The sequence below is a fragment of the Somniosus microcephalus genome, unplaced genomic scaffold (assembly GCF_052327205.1).
Source record: "Somniosus microcephalus isolate GS21.2 unplaced genomic scaffold, FLI_Smic_1.0 unresolved_chr5, whole genome shotgun sequence".
NCBI lineage: Eukaryota > Metazoa > Chordata > Chondrichthyes > Squaliformes > Somniosidae > Somniosus > Somniosus microcephalus.
In genome coordinates, this window is record NW_028225183.1 from 31270886 (window position 1) to 31286046 (window position 15161).

A 15161-nucleotide genomic window follows, 5' to 3' on the forward strand; every position below is an offset into this window, starting at 1 on the left:
TGGAAAAGATTTTTGTTAAACCAAAGAATGAGGTATTTGCACGTCACCTTCTATCTGCCCGTAGACAGCAGGTGGGAGAATCTTTGGATACTTATTTACAAGCACTTCGGTGCCTTAGTGTTAACTGTAATTATAAGGCTGTGACGGCTGAAAATATAAGGAAGAATCGGTACGGGATGCTTTTTTTATTGGATTACTGTCTAGATCAATTCATCAGCGGTTGTTAGAAAATAAGACTTTTGATCTTAAGAGTGCTTTTGAGCAAGCTTCTACATTGGATGTGGCTCAGAGAAGTTCGGATTCTTTTGCTCTTTTTAATCAGCCTGTGACTGTGGTTTCGGCAGTTCCGGATGAAAAGGAATTATGTGAACTTAATAGGAGTGGTTTACTAGATTCTGAAACAGTTTCTACTTCAGCGGCTGTTGCCTCTAGGATTCAGAAGTGTTATTTTTGTGGGAACGTCCGGCACCCTCGTCTGAATTGTCCTGCTCGGGAGGCTGTGTGTAGTAAATGCAGCAAGAGAGGTCATTACGCACGTGTGTGTAAATCATCAGGTTCAATTACCTCCTCTGTGACTATTCAGCCTTTAGATAGGGCGTTTATTGCATCAATTTCTGCTGCATTTGCTCATGGCATAAACAAAGCTATAGTTACGGTCCAAGTTAATGGTTTGGAAGTGAAGGCCCTTATAGATACGGGCAGTACTGAGAGTTTTATAAGTCTTCAGTTTGCAAAGAAGAAGCATTTGAAAATTTCGCCTGTTTCCTATCAGGTGTGTATGGCTCAGACGACTCTCACTTCACAAGTAGCTGGTTGTTGCCTTGTGAAATTGATTCTTCTAGGTAATACGTATACTGATGTACGCCTATCTGTTTTGCCTAATCTCTGTGCAGATATTTTGATTGGTCATGATGTGCTTCAGTTATACGAGAGTCTCAGTCTTTCATTTGGAGGGACTAAGCCACCTTTATCTATTTGTGGATTAACCTCTTTATCCATTTCTCCATTATCACTTTTTTCCAATTTGATGCCGGATTGTAAGCCAATTGCTACCAAGTCAAGAAGGTATAGCAGTCAGGATAGATAATTTATTAATTCTGAAGTTCAACGTCTCTTATTGGAAGGAATCATTGAACCTAGTTGTTCGCCTTGGCGGGCACAGGTAGTTGTCACGACTAACGAGAGACATAAGAAACGAATGGTGATAGACTATTCCCAAACTATTAATAGGTATACTCAATTAGATGCGTACCCTTTGCCTAAGATTGATGAGCTTATCAATAAAGTATCACAGTATAAGGTTTTTAGCACTATTGACCTAAAGAGTGCTTATCATCAGATTCCTATTGTTAAGAAGGATCAACCATATCCGGCCTTTGAGGCTGGTGGAAAGCTGTATCAGTTTTGCCGAATACCATTTGGTGTTACTAATGGTGTTGCTTGTTTTCAACGGGCAATGGATGCTTTTATAAGTGATAACTCTCTCTCTGACACCTTTTCATATTTAGATGACATCACGGTGTGTGGCAACTGAAGGGTGGAGCATGATTCTAATTTAGAAAGATTCCTTCAAGCTGCGGAAAAAGTTGGTTTAACTTTCAATAAAGAGAAGTGTACCTTTTCGACCACTGAGGTAAATCTACTGGGGTACATTATCTCAGGAAACAAGATTAAACCAGACCCAGAACGTCTGCGACCATTGATTGATTTACCTTGTCCTACTAATTCTAAGGCTTTGCAACGAGTTGTTGGACTGTTTTCTTACTATTCTAATTGGATTGCAAATTTTTCACAGAAGATCCAGCCTCTTATTCGGGTGACGACATATCCTCTATCATGGGAGGCCAGGACGTGTTTTGATAATTTTAAAAAGGATATCCTTGGAGCAGTTGTGCATTCTATTGATGAGCAGGTTCCTTTTGTGATTGAGACAGACGGTTCTGATTTTGCAATTGGGGCTACTCTGAGATGCGCTATCAATTACTCATAAAAGACTGAGAGTTAAGAGAGTAACTAAAGGCTTTTATTAACAAAAGAATGAAGGTCTGCCTCGAGTGGTCGACCGGTCCAGAATACAAAGGGCTGGGGAGCAGTCAGCTTTATACTAGGACTTGTGGGAGGACTCAGCCGAGGCATGTCCAGGCATGTACACAGTGGAATACAAACAGTGGTTTACCACATTCACCCCTTGTTTAAAATTGAGTCCGGCGGGGTGAAGTGTATTAAAAGTTAGTGTATTGGAGTCTCTCCAGAGGTCTTTTCTGCTGCTGTGATCGGCGTGGCGACGGCAGGGGTAGTGGAGCTTCCGGCGTCGAGTCCTGCGTAGGCTGTGGCACCGGCGTGTCGTCCTCGTAGATGTCAAGCGGGTCGCGGGGCCCAGGCCTGCCATCTGCTGGGGCTGGATATCGGATCGTGGGGGGGGTGGTAGTGAGTAGTGGGTTACTGCTGCCCCCGAGGGTGCAAGGTCTCTTATGGAGACTTGGTCCTCCCGCCCGTCCGGGTATGCAATGTAAGCATACTGGGGGTTGGCGTGGAGGAGCTCGACCCTCTCGACCAGGGGTTCCGTTTTATGGGTCCTCACGTGTCTTCTCAGTAGGACCGGCCCTGGGGACGTCAGCCACGGCGGTAGCGATGTCCCCGATGTGGACTTCCTTGGGAAGACAAACATTTTCTCATGAGGGGTGGCGTTAGTGGCAGTGCAGAGCAGTGACCGAATAGAGTGGAGCGCATCGGGGAGCACATCCTGCCAGCGGGAGGTTGGAAGGCCCCTAGACTTTAAGGCTAGCAGGGCGGCCTTCCAAACTGTCGCATTTTCTCTTTCCACCTGTCCGTTCCCCCGGGGGTTGTAACTGGTGGTCCTGCTTGTGGCAATACCCCTAGTTAGCAGGAACTGACGGAGTTTGTCGCTCAGAAACGATGAGCCCCGGTCGCTATGGATATAGCTGGGGAAACCGAACAGGGTGAAGAGGTCGTTCAGACATTTAATGACCGTGGCACTGGTCATGTCCGGGCAGGGGATGGCGAACGGGAAACGGGAGTACTCATCAATAATATTGAGGAAGTATACATTGCGGTCGGAGGAGGGGAGAGGCCCTTTAAAATCAACACTCAGGCGCTCGAAGGGGCGAGTGGCTTTTATCAGGTGGGCCCTGTCTGGTCTATAAAAGTGCGGTTTGCACTCAGCGCAGACTTGGCAGTTCCTGGTCATGGTCCTGACCTCCTCAATAGAGTAAGGCAGGTTGCGGGCCTTGATGAAGTGGAAGAACCTGGTGACCCCCGGGTGGCAGAGGTCATTGTGAAGGGCCCGCAGTCTATCGATCTGCGTGCTGGCGCAGGTGCCATGCGATAGCGCATCCGGGGGTTCATTGAGCTTCCCGGGCCGGTACAAGATCTCGTAATTGTAGGTGGAAAGTTCGATTCTCCACCTCAAGATCTTGTCATTTTTGATTTTGCCCCTCTGCTTGTTGTTAAACATGAAAGCAACTGAACGCTGGTCAGTGAGCAGGGTAAATCGTTTCCCGGCCAGGTAGTGCCTCCAATGATGCATAGCCTCCACAATCGCCTGGGCCTCCTTCTCAACAGCGGAGTGTCTGGTTGCCGGGCCTTGGAGTGTTCGTGAAAAGAAGGCCATGGGTCTCCCCGCCTGATTGAGGGTAGCTGCCAGGGCAAAGTCGGATGCGTCGCTTTCCACCTGGAAGGGGATGGATTCATCCACTGCGTGCATGGTGGCTTTGGCAATGTCCTCCTTGATATGGTGGAAGGCTAAGCGGGCCTCTGCCATCAAGGGAAAAGAGGTGGACTTGATCAGCGGACGGGCCTTGTCCGCATAGTAGGGGACCCACTGGGCGTAATAGGAGAAAAACCCTAGGCACCTCTTCAGGGCCTTGAGGCAGTGGGGCAGTGGGAGTTTCATAAGGGGACGCATCCGATCGGGGTCGGGTAATGACTCCGTGTTCCACAACACAGCCAAGGATGGCGAGGCGGTTTGTGCGGAATATGCACTTCTCCTTGTTATATGTCAGGTTCAGGAGTTGGGCGGTGTGGAGGAATTTTTCGAGGTTTGCGTCATGGTCCTGCAAGTCACGGCCGCAGATGGTCACATTGTCCAGATATGGGAAAGTGGCCTGCAACGCATTTTGATCTACCATCCGGTCCATCTCCCTTTTGAAGACAGAGACCCCGTTGGTGACGCCAAAGGGAACCCTAAGGAAGTGATAGAGGCGGCCGTTTGCCTCAAAGGCAATATACTGGCGGTCCTCAGGGCGGATAGGGAGCTGGTGGTAAGCTGATTTCAGGTCAATGGTCGAGAAGACGTGGTACTGCGCGATCTGGTTGACCATATCAGCTATGCGGGGGAGTGGATAGGCGTCCAGCAGGGTGTAGCGATTTATTGTCTGGCTGTCGTCGATGACCAGGCGCTGCTTCTCGCCGGTCTTAACGACCATGACCTGGGCTCGCCAGGGGCTGGTGCTGCCCTCAATAATCCCTTCCTTCAGGAGCTGCTCCACTTCGGTTTTAATGAAAACCCTGTCCCCGGCACTGTATCGCCTGCTCTTTGTGGCGATGGGCTTACAGTCGGGGGTGAGGTTAGCAAACAGTGGGGGAGGGGGGTGACTCTGAGTGTGGAGAGGTTGCACCTGGTGCGCTGCGGGCAATTTGGAAGCTGCTGGCTGCGGACTGTGAGTGGGGGTAGGGGTCCACCGTACGCCATCGTAACACTTTTAAGGTGGCACTGAAAGTCTAACCCCAGCAGGACAGCAGCGCAGAGGTCGGGCAGGACCAGAAGTTTAAAATGATCGTACACAGTCCCGTCTACTATGAGTGTCACCATGCAGTAGCCACCGATGTCCACCGACTGGGACTCCGAGGCCATAGAAATCCGCTGGTGCGCAGGCAGGACTGGGAGAGAGCAACGCCGCACCGTGTCGGGGTGGATGAAGCTCTCCGTGCTCCCAGAGTCAAAAAGGCAGATTGTATCGTGACCATTCACCTTAATGTCCATTGTGGAACTGGCCAGCTGGTGCGGTCTCGCTTGGTCCAGTGTAATGGATGCCAGCGTAGGGGTCGGTGTATCAGATGAGGCGGTGTTGGGGGCCTGCTGCATTCCGGCTGTCATCCAAGATGGCGGTGTCCATGATCCCCATGTGGCTGGAGGCGTCCAAAATGGCTGCTGTACTGGTGGTTCACACATGGCCGGGGAGTCCCAAGATGGCGGCCCGCATGGCCCACACGTGGTGTTGCTGGGGTTCGGGGTGGCTTTCGCCCTGCAGATGCTAGCGTAGTGTCCCTTCTTCCCGCAGCCCGAGCAGATCGCGTTTTTCGCCGGGCAGCGCTCTCTGGGGTGTTTTGCTGGGGTAGGCTGCATCCAATGATAGTGCGAGTTCAGAGGCCTTGTTGAGGTCGAGGTCACTCTGCTCCAACAGTCGCTGTCGGGTGTAATTGGATCTGTGGCCCGCTACAAAAGCATCCCGGATAAGTTCCTCTGTGTACACGGCGGCATTTACATCCTTACAACCACAGGCCCTGCCAAGCACAGACAGTGCCTGAAGGTATTCCACGGTCGATTCCCCAGGTTGCTGTTTACGACTCCCCAGAAGGTGCCTGGCGTACACTTCGTTCACTGGGCGCGTGTACTGGTCTTTGAGGAGCTTGATAGCGTCTGCGTACGAGGTCGCATCTTGGATGACCGAGTACACTCGGTGGTTCACTTTGGAGGTCAGGACATCCAGTTTGTCCTCGTCCAATTTGATTGCTGCGGAGGCGGTCAGGAATTTTTCGAAACACTTAAGCCAGTGAGCAAACTTGGTGGATGAGTCCGCCTCCCGGTGATCTAAGTCCAGGCATGCTGGTGTGAGGATCTTCTCCATTATAAAAATTTTGTTAATTAAATTGATGCGCTATCAATTACTCATAAAAGACTGAGAGTTAAGAGAGTAACTAAAGGCTATTATTAACAAAAGAATGAAGGTCTGCCTCGAGTGGTCGACCGGTCCAGAATACAAAGGGCTGGGGAGCAGTCACCTTTATATTAGGACTTGTGGGAGGAGTGAGCCGCGGCATGTCCAGGCATGTACACAGTGGAATACAAACAGTGGTTTACCACACTCTGAACCAAAATGGAAGACCTGTGGCCTTTTTCTAACGTACCTTGAACAATAGTGAAAAAAGGCATTCTTCATTGGAGAAAGAGGCGTATGCAATAGTAGAAGCACTGCGTAAATGGAGACATTATTTATCGGTGCGACATTTTACGTTGGTAACTGATCAAAAGTCTGTGTCCTTTATGTTTGATGTCAAACATTTTGGAAAGATTAAGAATGATAAAATAATGAGGTGGAGGATTGAGTTGGCATGTTACCATTTTGATATAGTTTATCGTCTGGGGAAGGATAATGTTGCTGCTGATGCGCTGTCGAGGGCTTATTGTTCTGTGATTCACGGAGATACGCTTATTAATCTTCACAATGCCTTATGCCATCCTGGGGTTACGAGGATGATACACTTCGTACGCAGTAAGAATTTGCCCTTTTCAGTTGAAGACGTCAAGCGGATGACTTCATCATGTTCTATCTGTGCTCAGTGTAAACCGAATTTCTTTCGGCCTCAACAAGCTCATCTTATAAAGGCTACTTCTCCTTTTGAACGTTTGAGCGTCGATTTCAAGGGGCCTCTTCCTTCAACTGCTCAAAACCGATATATATTTACTGTTGTGGATGAGTTTTCAAGGTTCCCTTTTGCTTTTCCTTGCGCAGATGTATCAGCTGCTACAGTTATCAAATGTCTGACTCAACTTTTTGTCATCTTTGGGATGCTTGCGTATATCCATTCGGATCAGTGAAGTTCTTTTATGTCTTCCCAGTTGAAGGAATTCCTCCAGAGTCGGGGAATTTCTACTAGCAGAACTACCCCGTATAATCCCCAGGGTAATGGACAGTGCGAATGATACAATGGGGTGATCTGGAAGGCAGTTATGTTGGCTTTGACATCCCGGAACCTTAAGAATACACAGTGGGAAATGGTACTGCCTGACGCCCTGCATTCCATTAGATCATTGCTTTCAATGGCTACTAATGTGACCCCCCATGAAAGGCTCTTTAACTATCCGCAGAGATCTACTACAGGATATTCGGTACCTTCATGGCTTACTATGCAGGGACCTGTGCTGCTTCGATGCCATGTTAGATTGTCAAAATATGATCCTTTAGTGGAGGAGGTGGAGCTGTTGGAGGCAAATTCCCAATATGCTCATATTCGATTCCAAGATGGGAAAGAAAGTACCGTTTCAATTGAAGACTTGGCTCCTTGTGGTGGCCAGCCCTCTTCTGAGGATATTAACAATAGTCATGATTCAGATAATGTGGATGCTGTTACAGATACTACGAATATTTCCAATGCGACTGCAGATAATTATACTTCTATTAGTCAGCCCTCGATGGATGTTCATGACCGTCCCAGTTTACCTCCTGATGGGATTTCTAATCCGGAAACCGTTGAAAATCGGGATATGGATAGCCTTCCTGCAGGAGATACTTCTGTGTCTCCTGGTGTGGGAGGGCAAGGAATTTCACCAAGGTTAAGAAGGTCGACACGAACAAGATATCCGGTCGACCAATTGAAAATGGACTTTTAAATTGATAGTAATGTTTTAAAATTGTTGAAATATTATATTATATTGTTTTAGTTGAGAGATACTTAATACTTATGTGCAATGTTATTATTTGTTGTTGCTCACTTAGTATTGTGTCATGTTGAATAGTTTTATTTTGTCTGTGCATAGTTTTAGTTGTAAATAATTAATTATAAATTGTAAAGGTTATTTAGGTTGGAGTATTTTTTAAAAGGAGTGGTGAATGTGATGATTATTCTTTATGTTTAGTAAGAAGTATTGTGATTGGTTGTTTGCTTCCTGCCTTGAGATATATGCTGTAATCTCATTGGTAGTTGATGTCATGTGATTTGTGGTGGCCATCTTAAATTCAGTTCTTTCCAGCCTTTAGTTGGGACTGGGTGTTGAAGATGTGCTACCGGATTTTTAAGTTAATAAAGCCTAGATTAGAAAGGCAAATCTATTCTTTATTTCAGCCATAGAATCATTATTTGCAACGCAATAGCACATTGCAATGGAATATCACTTTGCAATATAAAAGTCATTTGCAGTGGTACAGAACATTGCAATGGAATATCATTTTGCAATATGACGGTCATTCGCAATGCAATAGGACATTACAATGGAATAACACTTAACAATATCGTAGTCATTTGCAATGCAATAGAACATTGCAATGGAATATCATTTTGCAATATAATAGTGCTTTGTAGTGGAAACTTCCTTTGCAATGGAAGCAGGCTTTGCATTACAATAGTCATTTGCAATGAAATTGCACTTTGCAATGGAATATTCCTTCGTAATATATTATTCATTTGAGGTGCAATAGCAGAAAGCAATGTAATATCACCTTGCAATATAATGGTCGCTTGCAATGCAACAGAACATTGCAATGAAACATCATTTTGAATATTATTGTCATTTGCGATGCAACAGAACAATGCAATTGAATATCCCTTGGCAATATAATAGTGTTTTGGAGTGGAGTCTGCCTTTGCAATGGAATCTGACTTTGCTCTATGTTCGTCACATAACAATCACGTAATCCTTTGCAATGCAGCAAGACATTACAATGGAACATCAATTTTATTGTAATAGACATTTGCAATGCAATAGAACATAGAGATGGAAATTAACTTTGCAATATGATAGACATTTGCAATGCAATAGCACATTGCACTGGCATATCACTTTGCAATATAATTGTAATTTGCCATGCAACAGAACCTTGTAATGGAATCTCATTTTACAATACAACAATCATTAGGAATGCAGTAGGTTATTACAATGGAATACCACTCAAAAATATTGTAGTCATTTGCAATGCAATAGAACATTGCAATGGAATATCGCTTTGCAATAAAATCATCATTTGCGATGCAACAGCACTTTGCAATGGAATATAATAGTCATTTGCCGTGCAATGGAACATTGCAATGGAAAATCATTTTGCAATATAACAGTCATTAGCAATGAAATAGCACATTACAATGGAACACCACTTAACAATATCGTAGTCATTTGTAATGCAATAGAACATTGAAATGGATAATCAATTTACTATAACTGTCATTATCAATGCAACAGGACATTAGAATGGACTATCATTTTGCAATATAACAATCATTTGCAATGAAATAGGACATTACAATGGAACACCACTTGTAGTGTCCGAGTATCAATAATACACGGACTGCAGGAGAACAATGAAACAGGTATTTACTGAACAGAGGGTAAACTTAAGACTGAAGTACAGAAGCCTGCTATGGCTTTTTATACAGGTGTGGTCACTGCCGGTATTGCAGTATAAATCAGTTCTTCTCTTAAAGGTACATACACAACACCACATAAAAATATCGTAGTCATTTGTAATGCAATATTTCATTGCGATAGTTTATCACTTTGCAATACACTAGTCATTTTCAATGCAGTAGTACATTGCAATGGACTATTATTTTGCAATATAACAATCATTTGCAATGCAATAGGACATTACAATGGAATACCATTTAACAAAATGATAGTCATTTGCAATGCAATAGCACATTGCAATGGAATATCAGTTAGCAATATAATTTTCATTTGAAATGCAATAGCACATTGCAATGGAATATCATTTTGGAAAATAAAGTCATTGGCAAGCAGTAGAACATTGCAATGGAAAATCCCGTTATAAAATAATAATCATTTGCAATGCAATAGCACATTGTAATGGAATATCACTTTGCAATATAATCCTAATTTGCAAGGCAATAGATTATTAGGACGGAATATATATTTGCTACATAAAAGTCATTTGCAATGCAATACCACGTTACAATGGAATATCATTTTCAAATCAAATCAAATCAAAATCAAATCAACTTTTATTGTCATTTTATTGTCATTGTTAGTGCACAAGTGCAGTACAACGAAATGTAGGCTTGCAGCTCCCGAGAGTCCTGAGAGTATCCCCAGTATATAATAGTCATTTGCAATGCAGTAGAACCTTGGAATGAAATATCACACTGTAATATAAGAATCATTAGCAATGCAATAGGACAGCAAAGTGGCATAGTGGTTAGCCCTGTTGCCTCACAGCGCCAGGGACGCGGGTTCGAATCCTGCCTCGGGTGACTGTCTGTGTGAAGTTTGCACATTCTCCCCATGTTTGTGTGGGGTTTCTCCGGGTGCTCCGGTTTCTTCCCACAGTCCAAAGATGTGTGGATTAGGTTGATTGGCCATGATAAATTGACCATTAGTGTTAGGGAGATTAAAATATACGGGGATATGTGTTGGTGTAGGGGTTACGGGAATCGGGTGGGATATGGCTTGATGGGCCGAAATGGCCTCTATTTGCATTGTGGGGTTTCTGTGATTACAATGCAATACCATTTTAAGATATCGTAATCATTTGCAATGCAATAGCACGTTGCAATGGAATTTCATTTTGCAATACAATAGTCATTTGCAATGCAAAAAATATTGGAATGGAATATCTGTTGGCAATATCATAGTCATCTGCAATGCAATAGCACATTGTAATGGATTATCGCTACACAATATGATCATCATTTGCAATGCAATAGCACATTGCAATGGAATATCGCTTTGCAATATAACCGTCATATGCAATGCAATAGAATATTGCAATGGAATACCACTTAGCAATATAATTGTCATTTGAAAAGCAATAGAACGTTGAAATGGAATTTCATTTTGGAATATAATAGTCTATTTCAATGCAATAGAATATTGCAATGGAAATTCCCGTTATAATGTAATAGTCATTTGCAATGCAATATCACATTGTAATGTAATATCGCTTTGCAGTATAACCCCCATTTGCAATGCAATAGCACATTGTAATGGAATATCACTTTGCAATATAATCATAAGTTGCAATGCAATAGAATATTAGGATGTAATATATCTTTGCTGTATATTGAGTTCTTTGCAGCCGAGAGCGAGAGTCCCGAAGGCTGTGTTGAATGCCCGGTGCCAGGGTTAAGGACATCTCCTCTGGACTAGAGAGAAACTTTGAGTGGGAGGGGGAGGATCCAGTTGTCGTGGTCCATGTTGATACCAACGACATAGATAGGAAAAGGAAGGAGGTTCTGCTGAGGGAGCTTCAGCAGCTAGGGGCCAAATTAAAAAGCAGAACCACAAGGGTAATAATCTCTTATTACCTGAGCCACGAGCGAATTTGGCTAGGACAAATAAAATTAGAGATTTAAATGCGTGGCTCAAAGACTGGTGTGGGAGAAATGGGTTTTGCTTCCTGGGACACTGGCACTAGTACTGGGGCAGGAGGGAACTGTTCCATTGGGATGGGCTTCACTTGGCCAGTGCTGGGACTAGAGTCCTGGCGGATCATATAACTACGGCTGTAGAGAGGGCTTTAAACTAACTAGTGGGGGGGAGGTTCCGAGAGAGCAAATAATAAAAATGACAACAGAGAAGGTCATAGACTTAGGTAGTAGTGGGGAAATTAAAAACCAGAGCGTGTCAGGAAGGGGCAGAAGGTATGGAGTAAAAGTTAAGGTAATAAAAAGGGCAAAAGCAGGAAGTCACAAAACATATTTGAAAGTTCTCTATCTGAATGCACGTAGCATTCATAACAAAATAGACGAGTTAATGGCACAAATAACTACATATGGGTATGATCTTGTGGCCATTACAGAAAAATGGCTGCAGGTGACAATGCCTGGGAACTAAACATACCAGGTTATTTAACGATCAGGAAGGACAGGCAGGAAGGGAGGGGAGGTGGGGTGGCTATGTTAATAAAGGAAGGAATCACTGTAATACACAGAAATGATATTGGGTCAAAAGATCAGGATAATGAAACAGTTTGGGTGGAGGTAAGGAATAATAAGGGAAAAAAAACACTAGTGGGCATAGTCTATAGGCCTTCGAACATTTGCAACTCTGTTGGACGGAGTATCAATCAGGAAATAGTTGAGGCTTGTAATAGGGGAGCATTTATAATTATGGGGTATTTTAACTACCATATTAATTGGACAAATCAAATTGGGCAGGGCTGCCTTGAGGATGAGTTCATTGAGTGTATTAGGGATGGGTTTCTTGAGCAGTATGTAACTGAACCGACCAGGGGGCAGGCAACCTTAGATCTGGTCCTGTGTAACGAGACAGGATTAAATAAAAATGTCCTAGTAAAGGATCCCCTTGGAATGAGTGACCATAACATGGTTGAATTCCATATTCAATTAGAGGGTGAAAAGGATGGATCTCAAACAAGCGTGCTAAGCTTGAATAAAGGAGATTATGAAGGTATGAGAGCGGAGTTGAGTCGAGTGGATTGGGAAAATAGATTAAAGGGTAAGACGATACATGATCAGTGGTGTACATTTAAGGAGTTATTTTACAACTTCCAAAAAATATATATTCCACTGAGAAGAAAAGGGAGTAAAAGAAAAGACAGCCATCCGTGGCTAAGTAAAGAAATTAAGGATAGTATTCGACTAAAAACAAGGGCATATAAGGTAGCCAAATCTAGTGGGAGGATAGAGGATTGGGAAAACTTTAAAAGACAGCAAGAAATAACAAAAAGATGGATTAAGAAAGGGAATATAGATAATGAAAGTAAATTAGCAAAAAATATAATAACAGATAGTAAGAGCTTTTATAGTTATATAAAAAGAAAAAGGGTGGCTAAAGTAAATGTTGGTCCCTTAGAGGATGAGACCGGGAAATTAATGGTGGGAAATATGGAGATGGCAAAAACACTGAATGAATATTTTATATCAGTGTTTACAGTAGAAGACACTAAGAATATCCCAACACTGGACAAACAGGGGGCTACAGGGGGGGAGGAGCTAAACACGATCAAAATCACTAAGGAAGTGGTACTCGGTAAAATAATGGGACTCAAGGCGGATAAATCACCTGGACCTGATGGCTTACATCCTAGGCTCTTGAGGGAAGTGGCAGTAGGGATTGTGGATGCATTGGTAATAATTTTCCAAAACTCCCTGGACTCGGCAAAGGTCCCGGCAGACTGGAAAACTGCTAATGTAACACCCTTATTTAAAAAGGGCAGTAGACAGAAGGCTGGAATTTATAGACCGGTTAGTCTAACATTTGTGGTAGGTAAAATTTTGGAGTCCATTATTAAGGAGACAGTAACAGGACATTTGGATAATCATAATTTAATTGGACAAAGTCAGCATGGCTTTACGAAGGGGAAGTCATGTTTGACAAATTTGCTGGAGTTCTTTGAGGAAGTAACGTATAGGGTGGATAAAGGGGAACCAGTGGACGTAGTGTATTTAGTCTTCCAAAAGGCATTTGACAAGGTGCCACACAAAAGATTATTGCTTAAGATAAAAAATCACGGGATTGGGGGTAATATTCTGGCATGGATAGAGGATTGGCTATCTAACAGAAGGCAGAGAGTTGGGATAAATGGTTCATTCTCAGACTGGCAATCAGTAACTAGTGGTGTTCTGCAGGGGCCAGTGCTGGGTCCCCAACTCTTTACAATCTATATTAACGATTTGGAGGAGGGGACCGAGTGTAACATATAAAATTTGCAGATGATGCTAAGATGGGAGTGAAAGTAGTGAGTGAGGAGGACATTAAAAACCTGCAAGGGGACATCGGCAGGCTAAGTAAGTGGGCAGAGATTTGGCAGATGGAATACAATGCTGGAAAGTGTGAGGTTTTGCACTTTGGCAGGAAAAATCGTAGAGCAAGTTATTATCTTAATGGCAAGAAACTGAAAGTACTGAAGTACAAAGGGATCTGGGGGTCCTGGTGCACGAAACTCAAAAGGTTAGTATGCAGGTACAGCAAGTGATTAAGAAGGCCAATGGAATGTTGGCTTTCATTGCTAGGGGGATAGAATATAAAAATAGGGAGGTATTGCTTCAGTTGTACAAGGTATTGGTGAGACCGCACCTGGAATACTGCGTACAGTTTTGGTGTCCATACTTAAGAAAGGACATACTTGCACTCGAGTCAGTACAAAGAAGGTTCACTCGGTTAATCCCGGGGATGAGGGGATGGACATATGAGGAGAGGTTGAGTAGATTGGGACTCTACTCATTGGAGTTCAGAAGAATGAGAAGCGATCTTATTGAAACATATAAGATTGTGACGGGGTTGGATCGGGTGGATGCGGGGAGGATGTTCCCGATGATGGGTGAAACTAGAACTAGGGGGCATAGTCTTAGAATAAGGGGCTGCTCTTTCAAAACTGAGATGAGGAGGAACTACTTCACTCAGAGGGTGGTAAGTCCATGGAATATGCTGCCCCAAAAAGCTGTAGAAGCTACATCATTACATAAATTTAAAACAGAAATAGACAGTTTCCTAGAAGCAAAGGGAATTAAGGGTTACGGGGAGCGGGCAGGAATTTGGACATGAGTCTAGGTTCGGATCGGTCATGGCCCTGTGGGTAGCGGAGCGCGCCCATGGGCTGTGTAGCCTGATCTGGATCCTAATTAGTGTGTCTAATTCTGTTAGATTCAGGAGATGTTTCTGTGATAGTGGATTGGCGGTTAGGATCAGATCAGCCATGATCTTATTGAAAGGCGGAGCAGGCTCGAGGGGCCGATTGGCCTACTCCTGCTCCTTTTTCTTATGTTCTTCTTATGTTCTTATAATAGTCACATTGCAATGGAATATCATTTTGGAATATAATAGTAATTTGCAATGCAGTAGAACCTTGCAATGGAATATCACATTGCAATATAATAGTCATTTACAATGCTAAAGCACAATGCAATTGAATATCACACTGCAATATAACAATCATTAGCAAAGCAATAGAATATTACAATGGAATACCACTTTAAAATATCGTAATCATTTGCAATGCTATAGCATATAGCAATGGAATATCATTTTGCAATGTAATAGTCATTTGCAATGCAATAGAATATTGCAATAGAATATCTCTTTGCATTATGATAGTCATATGCAATGCAATAGAAGAATGTAATGGGATATCTCTTTGCAATATAATCGTCATGTGCAATGCAATAGCACATTGCAATGGAATATCGCTTTGTAATATAATCGTCATTTGCAATGCAATAGAACATTGCAA